This window comes from Rhinolophus ferrumequinum, chromosome 10, assembly GCF_004115265.2.
Source record: "Rhinolophus ferrumequinum isolate MPI-CBG mRhiFer1 chromosome 10, mRhiFer1_v1.p, whole genome shotgun sequence".
Classification (NCBI taxonomy): Eukaryota; Metazoa; Chordata; class Mammalia; order Chiroptera; family Rhinolophidae; genus Rhinolophus; species Rhinolophus ferrumequinum.
In genome coordinates, this window is record NC_046293.1 from 48422359 (window position 1) to 48439355 (window position 16997).

General features: G+C 42.0%; 1 long non-coding RNA gene across 2 annotated transcripts in view; it reads right to left on the reverse strand.

Moving 5' to 3' along the window:
• Nucleotides 1-7710, reverse strand: part of LOC117027976 (uncharacterized) — a 75738-nt gene extending 68028 nt beyond the window's left edge. For both annotated transcript variants that reach the window (XR_004424046.1, XR_004424047.1), the window contains exon 1: nt 7513-7710. This is a non-coding gene — a long non-coding RNA (uncharacterized LOC117027976). The remainder of the gene's footprint in view (nt 1-7512) is intronic.
• Between the last annotated feature and the right edge of the window lie 9287 nt (nt 7711-16997).

A 16997-nucleotide genomic window follows, 5' to 3' on the forward strand; every position in this document is an offset into this window, starting at 1 on the left:
GGAGAAGAGAACTGTGGGAAGAGGGTACGGGGCAGGTGGGTCAGCATGTGTAGAGCACAAAGGTGGAAGAGATGAGGAAGTATGTGAGGAAGGAAAGGGAGGGTGCAGGTGCAGGGAGAGTGTGCGATGAGGGCCTGGACGGTCCTGTCACACTTTGGCCCTGCCAAGAGGAAGACGCTGGAGGGCTCTAAGCAGGAGTGGACATGGTCACACTTGAATTCTGAAACGGTCACTCTAGCTGTACTGTAGAGCTTAGAAGGGGCATAGGCAGAGTTTGGCAGGTGAATTAAAACCCTTGGGTTGTGGTGGGGGTTTGAGAGCAATACAGATGCTGAGGTAAGCCCTAACTTTCTGACTTTGGCAATTTGATAGATAATGATACCGATACCATGTCTTGAGGAGGGAACAGTGGGAGATGACATTATTTGGAGGAAAAGCTACTGAATTTGATTTGGGCAGGTTGAGTTTGAGGTGCCTTTCTGACACCTAAGAGGAGTTGTTTAGTAGATTGTTTTATATATAGATCAGGAGCTCAGGAAGAGGTTAGAACAGGAGATAGAAATGTGTGAGTCATCCCAAGGAGAGGTGGTAATTGTGCCCATAGGCGTGGGCCAGATGGTGTCGGGAGAGAGCCTTTGTATTTTCACCACCCACTCCCATACTTTCTTCCTTGGAACTTGTCGCTGGGGAGTACGTGCCCTTCTTGCCACATTAACCCCTCTATCTGCAAACCTGATTCCTTTCTCCCCTGCCCTGTCAATCCTTCCTTCTTCATTTACATCTTCGTTCTACATCCCTCCATCGAACTCCCTAAAGCCTCCTTGCTTGCTGTCCTCTCACTCACCCCTTACTCTCAAGTGCTGACTTTTCTGTTCTCGGCCTCCCTGAAGTTTCTTTTTCAAAGGCAGCCAGTGACCGCCCAAGCACTAGGTTCAATGGCTCATCTCATCCCAGTCTCCACCTCCAGGCTTCTTCTCTGGGTTCCCCAGCACTGCACTGTTGAGCCTCAACTCTTGTCTCTTTTCTCCTGCCTTCTTCACATGCTTCTCTCTCCACTTCTACCCTACAAATGTAAATATTCTCCAGGAATATTTTCTTCTTCCTCCTTCTATAGCTACACTTGCTGTCTTGTTCAGACCCATGGTCTTCACAGCAACCCCCTTGTGGATAGCACCAACATGGATTTTTCTTGCCAGCACCTGAATACCCGCATGTCCAGCTGTGGGCTAAACACCCCCCCTCTACATCCTGCTGGCATCCCAGCTCAGCATGGCCCATATCAGACAGCTTGTCCTTTCAAATAAGTCAGTGTTCTACAATGTGTATTTCAGTTGAGTCCCTCTTCATTCTCTTTAATCCTCTTTAGTGCTACCATCTTTAGAACCCTATTACCTCTTGCCTGGGACTTTTGCATTTGTCTTCTAGCCAGTTTTTCTTCCTCATTTCTTCTTGTGCTGAATGAAACCTATTCATTTGCTCTAAGTGAATCATGTATTCAACCTAGATCATATATCCTCAGCCCCAAATCTTTAATAATCTTCTACTGTCACTGAGTTAAGTCCTACACATTAACCTAGTTTTAGACCCGTTTAACCTGGTTCTGGCATAGCCTCCCATCTTTATCTCCTACTTCCATCTGACACATAACTTCTGAGCTACCTATGTCTCCAGCCTCTTCTCCAGGCGGCATGACACCTGAAGACAGATGTCTGTGCCCCAGAATCCTTGTATCACCTGTAGTTCACAGATGCAGCATAGTAGGTGCTCACTTAAGTTGTGTTGTGCACATGAGAAAGTATTTACTAGTTGCTGCAAATGTCTGATGCTTCCAGTCCCTGCCTGTGCTTGCAGAGCGCTTCCTACCTGGAGGGACCTCCTCTTCTTGTCTTCAAAAATAAGATGATATATGTAATAATGCCACTTAAAAGTGTGCATTATATATGTTTTTGTTATTATTTTACCTGTTTATTAAAAGTGCACTCAACCTTTAGGACTTACTTCCAAATGACACTTACTTCATGAAACCATTTCTTATCCCCTCAATTTACAAACCACATCTTTTTGGAATCTTCAAATTACCTCTCTTTCCTTTTTGTTTCGTCTTTTTTTTTTCTTCTCTTGAAGTACCACAGTGTGGTGCAGGGAAATTTCCAGGGAGATATGGTTCCTCGTCTTATATCTATGGTGTGTTTGATCATTAGGTGCACTTTTGTTATAAACCCTTTGATTCTAAACAGTAATTTGAAGACCTGCCATCTTTCCCTGTGGGGACAGAGCCCCAAAAAGCAGTTTCCAGGCTCTCGGCCTCACATAGAAAGGTGCTGGCTCAGGTAGTAAATGGCCATCGACTGTGATGGCCATCAGCTGTGACTAGTTGGCCGTCAGCTGTAACCAGTGAGCCATTGGCCACTAATATAACTGCCGTGGCTAGGCTAGCAGAAAAAGGGGGAGCTAGCAAGAAGATGGTGGCTGAGCCTGCAAGCGGCGCAGTGAGGGTTGAGAATTGTGTGGCTCCTGCTTCCTGTGTCTCCAATCCAGCCGCCAGTGAGAGTATAGTGGTGTGACTCCCCTACCTATGGCTCCGTGGGTGTTCCTTTTTGGCCTCGCCATGTCCTGCGTTCTTGTGTGGGGAGTGGGACCAGAGACCCCGCAGGCCGCCCCGCACGACAGATGGCGCAGCAAGCAGGGTCTCCTGCATGACACTCCCGGTCTCCAATGCCCCCAAAAATCTCTTCCCAGTATTCACTCACTCAATGTAACTTTTTGGGAAATGGGCTGTATCTTACTCAGATGTAGCTCATTTCAAGCACCTAACATGATGCCATGTCCACAGTAGTTTCTCAATATTTGTGGACCTGAAGTAGGTGAAGTGATGCAGGTGACTGCCAGTATCTTCCATCATAAGTGAAAAACGAGTCAAAGATTGGGAGCTGTGTTTCTGTTGCTTCCATAACCAGAGGGAAAGCAACAATGCTCGCCTTACAGAACCAACAAAAGGAGCAATTAGCCATATGCCCCACAATGAGTAGCTGTCTCTGCCATTCAGTTTGGGGAATAAATGAAATTAAGCCATTATGGAGGGGGAAACATGAATATTGTGCAAACGTAGGCATGTTTCTTGTGGTGCTAATCTCTGCGTGATCTTTTGTTCCCAACCCGCTGGTTCTGCTGGATTCCAGTTGCCAACCAAGCCCAGGGCAGGCTCTTCAAACATATCACAGCCCTATTTCTACCACAGTGGCAGGGAAGTGAGTTATATAAAATTACACTTTGTTTTCAGAATCCTGTTATTGTGATTTGAAGTTGGTCCACTCCTCAGTCAATTAATGGAGAGGGGTATAATTCTCAAATCGTCCTAATTATCCCCCTGGCTCGAAAATGTTTAGGACCTTGTAGGAGCTTTCTCTCTAGGACATGATCCACCCATTCCACTTTTTAAAAATAAACTGAGAGAGATGGCCAGAATCTTAGGATGAAAAAATAACCCTGATGAAAGAGTTCTGGACAACTCTCCCAAAGCAGTCACTAAATTACGGGAAAAACATTTATGGGGAAGAACCACAAGGCACGGGAAGCAGGGTCTAATTCAGTCATCAATAAGTCCATTGTTTGTATCTGGCAATTTTATTTTTCCATTGAAGTCCTTAAAAAGGGCTAAAGCATTCAGAGCACCACTTCAGTTCTGTACCGAGTCCCAGACAGAGACCTGGGCAGTAGTGGGGAAGGGAACAAGCTTTTGTTCTTGAGGGGAGCTGAGCCAGGCATTGTGCCGAGGGCCTGATCTGCAGGCAGATGGACTACAGGTGACTCCTTTACTAGGTCAGGCTTTGTTTGAGAGTCAGGAGATCTAAGAGTGAGGACCATCAGCTCTAAGTGGAAGCATATTTTTCTGTTTCTTTTACCCCAGGATATTCATCTGTAAAATGGGCACAATAATTCCTAGGCCCAGCCTACTTCACAAAGTTTTTACATTGATCAAATCAGAAATGAGAAGAAGAATGGGGAAAAAAGCGAAGCTAGAACTGTCAACAAAGCATTTTGAGATGCAGAAAATGTTATAGGAATAAAACATGCTCTTAGGCTTTATTTTCATTTTGAAAGAGGCAATGCCGTTTTCTGTTTATGAAGCACCCTCCAAAATTAATGAGAGACATTCAAGTGCTCTGAGCCTCTAGGGCAGAGAGAGTGTGAACACGTGAACTGACAGCCTGTCTTCTGTGAATCGTGAATGGTGGTGAAAAGAGGCGCCATTCCAAGATGTTCTCCTTGGGTTTGAAGTCTTTGCCTAAACATGATTATGCAATGTTTTGAGAGGCAGTTCCAAGATCTGTAGAATTGTTTATGAGATATTTTATTTATTAAATAATTTTCAGAAACATTGTAGGTTTTAGTGACTCATGGATTCATGCAAACGTATGCATGACATTTAGGATTATAGAATTAGAGGGTGAGAAATCATCTAATGCACCCTGTGTTTTACAGGAAAGGAAACTGGGTGCCAGGAAGTCTAAATGACTTGCCTGGAGCTTTATGATGTGTCCATGGGAAAGCTGGGGCTAAAATCCAACCCTCTGAGCTTCCCAGCTCAGTGTTCTTTCTTTTGGATACATTTTCCATGACTGTTCTGACTACATAGTCTATTTTCATGGTCAGTGGTAAATCCTTGGAAGAAAGTAAGAATGATTTTTTTCCCTGTGATTTCAGAATGAGAGAAACATTTTGTAATTGTAAATACATTGTGCTTTTAAGAATGTACAATTCTAGTACAAGGTATAGGTCGTAAAATGCTTTCAAATACATTTAACCTTTACAACAATTCAGATGAAAACTGTTATTAACACCAGATACGGAAACCATCAGTAGGAGGACGTGGCTTGGTCAAGGTTTCTGAAAATCAAAACTGGGACTCCACAAAGGTTGCGTTTTTCAATTCCATCCTTAGGGATTTTTCAGGCTACATGAATGTTGTTACCTAAGTGTTTTTAAATATGAGTGATTATTAGTCATGGAGATGAGACGCTTCCTACCACCCAACTTTGGCTCTGAGCTGAAGCTAGGCTCCACCCCAGTGTATCCTTAGGGGTTGACATCCATGTCATTGTGACATGCCAATCCATATTAGGCTGAGTTCATCAGTAAAACCTCACTTACTTGAGAAAGGCCTGACTGAGTTATCAATGGTAGCAGCAATAATAATGATAATAATAACAACAATAATTTGATGTTTATCAAATACTTATTGTTTCTAGGTGCTTTACAAGTACTAACTGATTTGATTTTCCCAGCAAGCCTATGTGGTAGGCACCATTATTATCTCAGTTTTATAGATGATGAAACTGAGGCACAGAGAGGTTAAGTAACTTGCTGCAGGTAACACAGCTAGCAAATGGCCGATATGTAAAATTTGTACTTTTGTTTTTCTTATTAGGAATTTGCAGTTATTATTTTAATATAATGACCTTAGCGATTCAATTCTTTGTCTTGGGGCAAAGATTCTTCCCTCCTTGAACCTCAGTTTCTCAGTTCTAAAACAATTGGGTTGAACCAGTCATCTTGAGAGTTTGCTCTAGTTCTGCGTGTCTAGTGGTCTGCCACGTCCTTGCACAGCCTACCTCATGTTCTGTGGACCCAGGCTATCCTTCAGACCCTATTCTACCTTTCCTCCTCTACCTTACCTCATTTCCAGCGAGAAACAAAAGTCATATAGCATTATCATTTTTATTTATATATAAACACCAGGTATGCTAACTCTTTAAAACACTTTAGCTTCAAAACAGGAAAAGGAAATAACCACTCCTTTGCTCCTCTCTACCATTTTACTTCTTAAAACATTCATTTTAGTGAACTCTTTCCTCAAAGGTAATACAAAGTCCTCCTCTAAGGAACATAAAGTCCAAAATCTTACAGTTCTTTCCCGTATCCCAACATGTTTAAACAGACAAATAAGGTGAAAATGAACATAAGGGCAACCTGAAATGGGGAAATAGGAAGGTGAAATCACCAAATAAACGTCATACTTTGTGTACAAGTCTTTGCAGAAGAGATAAGGCTCCTCACATCCATGACGCGGGTGGAGTGTGCTCCGGGTGCACTGTATCATTTGAATGTAAGGTCTATTTCAACATCAGCTACTGCAGTGCCAACTTCCTCCCACCTCTAACGTGTGATGTCCAGAAATGCTCTCCACCTGTCATCTGAGATGGCTACCTGTGAGCTCAATGGTGCACGTCAGTGCAGCTCAGAACTGAATTGTCACAAATTATAACTACCTTGACTCAGCTTATTAGTTTTAAAAAACAATTAAAGATGTTGAAAATTGCCCCTTTTTATGCGTAAAAGAGTTTTACGAGGTGCCTTTACCAAACTTTGAAATTAACCCAAGTATTGGGGCAAAAGAGAAGTTCAAACCACCGAGAGTGGATTGACGCTGAAAGGAATAGAAATAATTGCTTATGTGACAATCGAGCCAGAAGGGGTTAAATCTGTGCAGGAGGTGATGCATTTTTCTTCCTTATGAACTAAGCACTAAAGCATGTCCACTTCATCATGTTCTTTGCACGCCTAGCTCTTCCGTCATTATGCCTTGTCTCCACTTGCCTGCAGACAGATCTCTCCATATTTTGCTTCTGACTCTAAATAACCACGATCGCTCATGATGAGAGACCATTGGTTGATGAGATGGCTGTGACATGTTAAGAAAGTTCTGTTTTGCTTATAAAACCATGACTGTTTCTTTCATAATTCAACATCTGACAGAAAGCTTGGCTCTCACATCTCATTCTTTTCATTAGTGGTTGATGGTTACTATTCAAGGATTTAATTCTTCGGTCCTGGAGAGCTGGGTTGAAGATGGGGACACAGGTGGATGTTTCTCTCTGCTACTCTATAAGTGTCTCCCACAACCCTTTTACATAGCAGGTGGTGAACTGTCTCTTATATCATCTAATTAACCTTTCATTGTGACAAATGTACAAGGCTACCCCAGTACCAATGCTAACACCGCTGGCTTCCTTCTTTTCATATGAGACTTTTGTGACGCAGCACTGGCTTCTGCAGCACAGAAAGGTGTGTGCCTGTTGAGTTTGGCTCAGGTCGTTGCCTCCAGTGGCAGAAGGGCCTGCTCAGTGAGGGTCATATTAACCTTCATGTAGGTTCTAGTTCAATCAATAACCAGAGGCAAAGGTAGTTACTTGATGTGTAATCACCACTTGAATTTTCTGCTTCACTGTACTTACAGTTACAGAAAAACAAATCCCACAATATGTCCATGCATTCTATCAAGGATGTAGCACAAATGTAAACAAAGTATCCTTTTAAGTCAATATTTGCTAGGAAAAGCACAGAGTGTTCTTGGTATCATTACGGTATACAAAGCTTCACAAACTAATAAAACATTGAATTTGCTACATATTTATACATAAGTTCTATGATGCATAACAAGAAAAAAGCAGCCCTATATTTTAATAAAATCAAATTCAGAATGCTCTGAGAGGCCAGAAGTTTGGTACTTACATAGCTCATGGATGGAGTTCTCAGCCCAATTTCTCGTGGGGAAAAAGTAGCTTTAAATATTTCATCGGAAAGTAAAACTGTGTCTTTATTGGATTTCCTTCAGATGAAACTGAATAGATGAATAACGTATATGTCTTATGCCAATTAAAAACTCCCGTCATTTGTACAGCTGTGACTGAAGGGGCCAATTGACACTTGAAGGCAAAGAAGATGGAAACTAAAAGAATAAATAAATGGGTGGAAAATTCCACAACTCAAAATCCCAGGGCTCTCTCAAGGACAAGATTGTTACTTGAGAAGGCTCTGTGGAATTTTTGGCATTCTTGCACTATCTCACTGTGAAAATGGAATGTAAACCATGGTTTTAGCCATCATCACTGTTCTCTGAAGGAGACTCACTTTGCTGGGACTTTGTGGTAACACCCATTTCCCTAAATTTAAGTGACATTAATGTTTCAAAAGTTTGGGGGCATTCATGATCTCTGGTAATGGAAGAGCATCCTCATCTTTGGGAAATCTATGGCAAATTCTCTTTCCGTGGAACTCCTACCATTAACCCAGAAGGAGACCCATTCCCCTCTCTAAAACCTTTGATGAGATTGTTTGGCTACATGTATATTCTACTGCTAATCCCATGGAGTGCTGTTAAAAGTTCACTTGCTCTGGGAGGCCTCAGAGCTGCCAACAGGTGGACGTGGTGGAGGCTGGGCAGGTGGTGGTGCCGGTGATGAAGCTACATCCACTGTGTGCAGAACAGTTTAATGGATGAATTGAGCACCAGTCTAACACGCACAACCTGCGAGCGTCAAGTTCCTTTTGTCATTTTCTGCTGCACAGTACAATTTAATCACCTTTTAAGTGTCCAAAGCATTTTTGAACCAAAACCTGAATTATCAAAGAAGGCATCTAATAAAAACGTAATCTCTTGTTACTTGCAAATATATTAAAAAGAAATAGAGGGACGATTTTTAGGGAATATTTGTTTTTAAAATAACATACGCACTCAAACATCTGGAATTTCAGTTTCTCTTTTTCAATGAATTAGAGATTTGGGGGATGATGCAAAAAGGTCAGTTTGAAGAACACTTAAAAATCCTTTAGCATTAGCAGCATCAGGGTATAGATAGCAGCATACGGAATAGAATTATAAACTGATAAAGACTTATTACTCCTTTAGAATTTAGAAATATTTCTTATTGGCTTATTACTGTGATTTTCAATGCCTGCTTTAAATTATAAAACCGAATTTGCCTTAATATTTTCTAGGATAGAAAGGATTCTATACTCTATACTGTGTCGGTATTCAAAATACGGCTGGTCCTTGCTGGAAGAACCTGGTGACCTGCCCCGTAGTTTTTCAACTTAGGACTAGATTCTACATTAGCGCTGCTATGTTAGGAATTGCTCCACGGGCGTGAGAGGTCCTGTAGACCTTTCAGGCCACGTTCTTTTGTTAGGGTTGTATTAGATCCCACAGCATGGGTCTTGAGGAGAGCATGAAAGTGAAGCTTCAGGGCATAAGGTCTTTTCTTTAAAAATGGTTGAGAAAGATTTTCTCATGAAGTTGTCTCTTTTTGAAATTTAGACTTCTAACAAGATGCAAATTATTTCCTTTTTATCTGATAAGGCATTCTATAATTCATGAAATAAAATGCCCTTAATAACAGAGAACGTAGCCATCGACAAATTTGAACCAATACGTATAGTATTGATAGTTTTTAGTAGTATTGTCGCTGCATTAGTTACAACGTTTCTTTTGTTGAGAAGTGACAGAAAATGATTTAAAAACAGAGAAATTATTAAAATGATCCTGAGATTCTCATAGGATCAAAGGAAGAGTTGAACAGGAAGGCTTTGGGAAGGGAAGGCACCATGAAAATTTACAAATCATGTCAAGTGACTCACCTCTAGGGACACTAGCTTAGCACCAAATTTCAATTCTTGGGAGAAAGAGTCTTATGAGCTAGTGTGGATCAGTGTCCACCAGGATCAAAGAGCTGGGGTGAGAGGGGCAGGATCACACGGCACAGATCTGGCTTTTAGGGGCCTGCCACCACAGTGGGCATGGCCCCGAGAGGGAGAACACGTGACTTCCTGTAGCTGAGCAGCCACCACCGTGAAAGGTGTTGAATTTAGAAATTATAGCTTCCAAGTTCTATGTGATATATTTTGAATATCTATCTCTCTCTCTCTATATATGTATATAGATGTGTGAGTGTATATATATATATATATATATATATATATATATATATATATATATATATATATATTTGTATATACAAATCTTTGTATATACAAAGATTTGGGGAAAAGCATATATATGTGTGTATGTATATAGTATATATGTAATATATGTATATACGTGTGTGTGTGTGTGTGTGTGTATATATATATAATAAAAATATCAGGTGGTTTCTTATACATACTCTGTAGCTATAATTAACACAGTTGTAGGGAGAATTATTGCAATACCAGGTAATTGGTTTCAAGGAATATCATCTTCAGTAGTATAGCCCAACCCTCTTGTCAGACACTTACCACAAGTTCATTGGAATAGAAATGTCATGAATGGGAAATCACATATAAGACATATTTAGTGAGTTAATATAGAAGCCAAAATGCCCTGTGCTGTCAAAATCCCAATCTGTGTTTGCCCTCAACCCTCAGGTACTCAAGAGTCCTTGTTAACTCGTTCACTGATTTCATTCATCTTTCTTGATGTCCTATTCTCTGTCAACCTCTATATTAATCATCAGGAACTCAACAATAAGCTTGTCATGGTTCTGGCTCCCAAAGAGTTTCAAGTCTAGAAGATAATTTATTTCAATAGGTTTGAGCTACAGTTTAGGGATCAATCAGGCACTCTATGGGAGTACATTTCAGAGACACCAATACAATATACAATGTCAGGGAAGACTTCCTGGAAGAGTAAGCAGAAAAAAGAAGGAAACTGAAGGAACAGGGTGTTGGGAAAGAGGACAGACAGAAGGCAATGAAAGAACATTTCAACCAGAAAGTGCAAAATCACAGAGACAATAGTGGGCAGTTTTCATTCGGAGAACTGCAATTAGTATAGTATGGATTTTGGAGAATAAGGTGGAGAGTTGTCATTCTGTGAAGCTAGAAAGGTAAGCAGAGGTCAGATAATGAAAGGTATGATGAGTTATGTTAAAGGCTGTATTTTGAGGATAATAAGGTCTTATTAAAATGTTTTACATAGGGGATACATGATCATATTTTTTAATTATAAAAATTACTGTGGGGACTTGACTAGAGCAGGTAAGACCAGAGGTGAGGATACTAGTTAGGAGAATAACAGTAATCAGAGAGAGAGACAGACAGACAGAGAGAGAGAGAGGGAGGGAGAGAGAGAGAGAGAGAGAGCAGTGGACTGAACCAAAGTGGTGCTAGTACCAATGGAAAGAAGTGAATGAAGACAAGAGAACCATAGGATGTGTTGTCTGGTGGGAAATGGGAAGTGGTGAATAAAGAGTGAAAGTGAAGGTGAAGCCAGGCTTCTTTCTGAACAACAGGCAACAGGGCCAGTCGTTGAGATGGGGAGAGCAGTGTGGGGTAGAAATAGTGAGCTTTGTTTATGACATGGCGTACTTGAAATACTCGTGTTACAGCCATGTAGAGGTGTCCAGTAAAGGTTACAGGACTTGTGGTCAGGAAACGATCAGGGATGGAGATACATATTTGGGAATCCAGAAGAGTAGATAGGAATGTGAAGGGAGAAGTATTAAAGAGAGCTGTGATTTCTTACACGTTTTTCATTGAAGTACGATTGGCATATAACGCTATTACGTTTCAGATGTGCAATGTTATAATTTGACATCTGTATACACTACAAAGTGATCACCAAAATCTCTGAGTCTTGATGGGGCCCCTAATTGGTGACACTACAAAGATATAGGGTCTTCATCGTCTCTTTAAGGGAAAGCTTCTGATTTTGGACCTTTGAGAACAACCACTAGTGAGACTGAAGCAAACCTAAAGCACGCATGGACCTCTCCCCACTTTTGCAAGGGAAATTTCTGGTGATGCAATGGCAAAGAAGCAATGTATTTTTCCTTACAGAGTACTGTGGGTGCTCAAATGAGTTATTAGGAGAACAAAAGTATTTCTAGTTCACACTTTCCTTCCATATATGTGGAAACTTGATTGATTATCTGAACACGTTGCTTCTTCTCACAAGGGCTGGAGCAGGCATACCTGGAATGCTGATCAGGTGGCTAATATAGGTTAGTGTCCTGTGCTTCCTCATGGACTCCCTGGTGTCAGAGATTATATTTTATTGTCAGCTCTGATAGACTCAGTTCCTTGACTAGGCCTAGTAAGTGGCAGGTGCTCAGTAAATATTCATTGATTGTCTCAAGGTTCTTTGACAGAGGGATATCCTCATTTTCTAGGGATTCCTTTTTGTGCTGTCCAGTCAGTCACTTCTTATTTCTCAGAGTGGAGTGAGGATGTCCAGTAGTGTGGACTGGCGATAAGGTCAAGATCTTGAGGCTCATATTTCTCTTGTATGGACGGCTTGGAAGTTCTCTGGCAGTTAGGACCCCCCAAAGACCTCTGACATTCTACCGAAAAATCTTCACCCTCAATTTTTGCTTGATGTCTTCCTCATGGTAAACTAATTCTAGAACTTATTAAAGGTTATAGCCAGGGGAGGAAATAGCATTAGTGGCTATATCAGTTAGGATTCTTCTGGTTGCAGGTATTAGAATATCTAACTCAAACTAGCTTAAGCAAAGCAAACCTATGACTTCCAGCACAGCCTTACGTAGGGCTCAGTGATGTGGTCATGAAGAGTCACTCTTGTCCATTTTGGTTCTACTTCCTATGGGTTGATTATATTCTCAAACAGTGAGTTTCAGTGCCACTTTTTCTGGGTTGATTCCATTTTTCTTTCATGATTGCGGGCTAGTTACTAGGAACTATAAAAGTGAGTCATTGTTGTAGCATCTCTTGTTGAAGTCTCATTGGCTTTGATCAGGTCATTTGACCACTTACAAGCCTATTATTATGATCCAGAGAATGGAAAATACTGATTAGTCCTGGTCTTATTCTGTACTCTGAGCCCAATGTACATGGGCTGGCTTAGAAGGACGGGCTGTACATCCAGGGGAAATCTAGGCTCAGTTACCAGGAGAAGAGTGAATGAACGCACAGTGGCAAAAACAATTGATGGCATGTGATCCACCATTTTCTCCTTCCACCCCCATGGCAGACATCGATAATAATCATGGTGCATTTTCTCACATGACTTTGACAACCTTGTCATTGCATCGCTGCAGTCAGCCACTAACAGTCCATCAGAGTGAGCAGGCAAGATGAACATTGCCTTGATGGAGAAAGTACCTGGAAATTCTTAGAGAAAGTCATGTTTGTACTCACCAGTAAATCAAGGCAGAAAGAGTGAAAGAATTCTAGAGTAAGATTAAAATTGATCATTAGTGAGAGTATTTTTAGTTACTGCTCCCCCCATTTTCATTTCTCTCTGTGTTAGTTTATATATAAGGTGTGATCAACAAACACAGTGAATTTTTAAATTAAAAAAGTTTATTACAGTAAAAGACACATTGCCATTAATCCCCCTCAAAATACTCCCCCCGGCATTGAACACATTTATCCCATCATTTTTGCCACTTTCCGAAGCAGTTCTGGAAGTCCTCTTTTGTGAGTGTCTTTATTTCATCTTCCATCGTGACAATGCTCCAAGTCACACGTCACTTCTGGTATATGGCAATTTCTGTCAAATAAAAACATGACGGTGTGTCTTCATCCACCTTATTCACTGGATCTGGCCCGTGCGACTTCTGGCTCTTCCCCAAAGTCAAAATGATTCAGGACATCAAGGCAGCCATGACAGCACAACTAAAGACACTCACGAAAGAGGACTTCCAGAACTGCTTCAGAAAGTGGCAAGAACATGGAATACATGTGTTTACAGCGGGGGGGGGGAGGGGTTATTTTGAGGGGGATTAATGGCAATGTGCCTTTTACTGTAATAAATTATTTTTATTTAAACATTCACCATTTTTTTCTTATCACACCTTGTATAAGAAATATTTTGTTTATAGGTTTCGAGAAACTCTCTGGGGCTGTGGATTAGTAATAAATTTGTTCTTTCCAGGGTGGACATTAAAAGCTTTGGAAAACATTCTGTGATTTCCATGGGTACAACATGGCCAAAATAACTACATGTTTTCCTACAGGAAAAATGCAAAACATAAACAAATGAAATCAGATTCAAACAGACACGCTTACTTCTGGGGACCAGTGGTCAGGATTTCAAGAATTCTTAGTCCGAACCCTGACTGTGCCACTGTCACCCAGAACTAGCACATAAATGACCACCTGTGTGACCATAGGAATCCAAGGAGACCCCTGCCTTTCTGTGCCGTCATCCCAAATGCTTCCAGCACTGGCTCACTTAGGCTAGAAATTCCAGAATTAAACATTCATTTTGTGATTTTTAAAGCTCTTCTTCCTTTGTCTCCTCTTAAAAATGCCCTTAGAAGGGTCCTGTGAAGAAGAGACCATTAAGTTCTACAGACCCTTTACAAATCTATAGCAGGAGTGTTGGATTGTCCTGTGAAAGCAGGTTTTGTTTTATGGGAAGTGGGAAAAGCACTGGGGGGCCAGGCAGGTGCCAAAAAAGGATAAAAGTGTCCATAAAGAGGAGGCTGAGAAAAACCACAGGCAAATGTTACCTCTCACTTTATAAAGGGGTCTTAGCTGCATCCTTGAGGATGCAATTTAAGACCTTCCAAATGTCAGTGTTTATTCTGTCCATATATCCTATATTAATTTAACAGTATTTATCGAGTACTATATCCACGGCACTCGAGGGACTAAGAAGATACAATTTCTGACTGAGGAATCTTAATTACCTATTAAGTTATATAAAATGGTAAAATAGTATGTTGCTCTGTTTTACATAGTGTTTCAAAAGTTTTCAAGGTCAGGATTCTAAAATTATTCTGTGATTCTTTGTACCCTCTACTCTAGAAAAGTGTGTTATGTTTTCTGTGGGGGTTTAGCAAGCAAGCCAGCACGATAATGCTGAAACAGTTCAGTTTGTCCATAGTATATTTATCTAGTTGTCCTCAGTAATCTCTACCTCTTTTCCCCTCTCTTTCCTCTTTTCTCTCCTCTCTCTCTCTAACCCACTCACCTCTTTTCTCCCCCTTCTCTCTATTACCCCCTTTCTCTTCTCTCTTCTCCTCCTTTTGTCTCTCTACAACCTCTTCTCTTTCCTCCTCCTTCTCTCCCTCCTTAATCTTTCCCCTTCCCCTCCCCCTCCTCTCCCTCCTCTTCCTTCCCACCCCAACACGTCTTCCCTCTCTTCCTCTCATCATCTCTCTCTTCTCCTCTCTTTTCCATCCTCCCTCCCTCAGTTTTGCTTCTTTTGGAATTTGATCTGATTTCTGCCATTGCACACAGACCTCCGTGTGGTGAGGAAAAGGAGGAATGTGGCCTTAGAGAGCTCAAGTTTACAGAAGCCCAGGCTTGACCCCACAGAGGAAGAGAACCCTGCTCTTCCAGGATCCATCTGTAAATGACTTCAATTAGCTGAGGTTGGGTTGTATTGACTTTCCTGGGTCAGTTACCCAGGCGGGTGAATGAGCACCATGCTGTCCCCGCTCTGGGCTGCGGGCTTACCCTGAGGCCAGGGCCACAGTCACTGTGATTGGCAGCTCCCCCAAGCTAAGTGGAGGTAAGGAGAGTGGTTCCCTCACAAAGAGGGAGTGTTATTATCAGAAGAAATTTGGGGAAGGGATCCGAACAGGAAAAAGCAAAACAAAGCAAAAGGCAACATTTACCCCCTTCCCATCTCCAGAACCAATTGTTTATAAAATTATACATCATAAGAAATATCTCGGGGTCTTTAGTAACTTTTTCAGGATAAAATTCACTAAAGATAAGCTAAAGTCTGTAAATATTTCTTTTCATGTAGCCCTGATACATTGATATTGAATTCGAGTCAGTATCTCCTATGAAGGGAGGAGCTAACGTGTTACTTAACAACTAGGGGCTAAATCATTCACTCTGACGTAAAGAACAGGATGTTATAGTCTCATAAAAAATCAGTTTGTGAAAGCTGTCACAAAGCATCTAGAGACCAATAGAATAAATCATTAAAGATCAATTCAATTCAACCGTATTTATTGAGTGTATATTTAGTGCCAGGATCCCCAGATTAAATTATAAATATACCAGGAAGAAAATAATACAATGACTAATATACATCTGGAAAGGTGGGGATTTGCTCAGTATGTCTTCCGCATGGGTACTGAACCTTGGGGTGGTGATGCTGGGGAGCGGGGGAACGGACCTCACGGGGTGGATGGGCTCTGTATACCTTCAGCCTCTGGGGCACAAGGTAGTGGTGCCCCACAGTCACCACTGTATGTCTTCCTCCCAGCCTGTCAGATGTGGCATGGTAATAATACCTTAGAGTTTCCTAGGGCCGTTCAGCCCACCAAGTGCTTTCATATGCACCCTCTCACCGGATCCCACAGAATGGCTCTGTGAGGTGGGCCGGGAGCATCATGTCCAGTGAATGAGGGGGGTCCAGGGAGGTGAAGTGACCTGTCCAGCATCACACAGGTCATTTGAGGAGCTAGGACACAAGGTGAGCTTTTCTGAGTGCAAGAGAGGCACCTCCCCCCTGCGCCGTACCCCTCGGTAGAGGGCTGACAGAGTGCCGACGCTCTTGGTCCTGGGTGCCCTTCCGCCTGGGCCTACACTGATTCCTGATCCTCCCTGCTTTCCAAGCACAGAGATCATCCCAGGAGGTGGGATCTAAAGTACGTACACTAATCATCACAATTCCCTTGTGGAACTTTCATACCCTTTCTAAGACCCTCTCCCTTCCACTAACACAGAGGGTCCTAGTCCCCACCTCTTCCTTTATGTCTGTTAAAATTTTGCAAGTTGGGTTATGTCTCTCAGACGTAGTTAGGATGACAGATTTTTGTGGAGGAGTGAGCACTGTGACAGGGCAAGAAGGGACGGTAGGATTGGGCCCAGGCAGCCAGGACACTGCATGGCTCTGCCAACCCAATGGAGAGTTCCGGAGCGAAGACGGTCTGTTAAAGGAAAACTCACTGCGTGGTCGTGGCCAGGCCCCGTACTACTGCCTTGCTCAGTTGCTGGCCGGGGGCCTCCTGAGAAGAGCATGACCTTTGCTTAACAGCTGCAGGAGCTAACAGCTGGAGGCTGTCAGGTCACCTCGTCCTTGAGGCTTGGTGGTGAGTCCTTTCTCAAAGGGGGAATCTGAGGGCAGGCACATCTCTATCTGTGACAACTTCTTTTAGCATGCTGATTTGTGTTGGTCATTTAATGTTTTATGTCTTTGGATCTTACCTCACTTTACTAAGAGTCAGGGCCTTAGGACAACAACAAAAATTGCAAAGTAATAATGTATGATAGAAACAAAGGAAAAAAAGTCAGGGTCGTTTTATGGATTT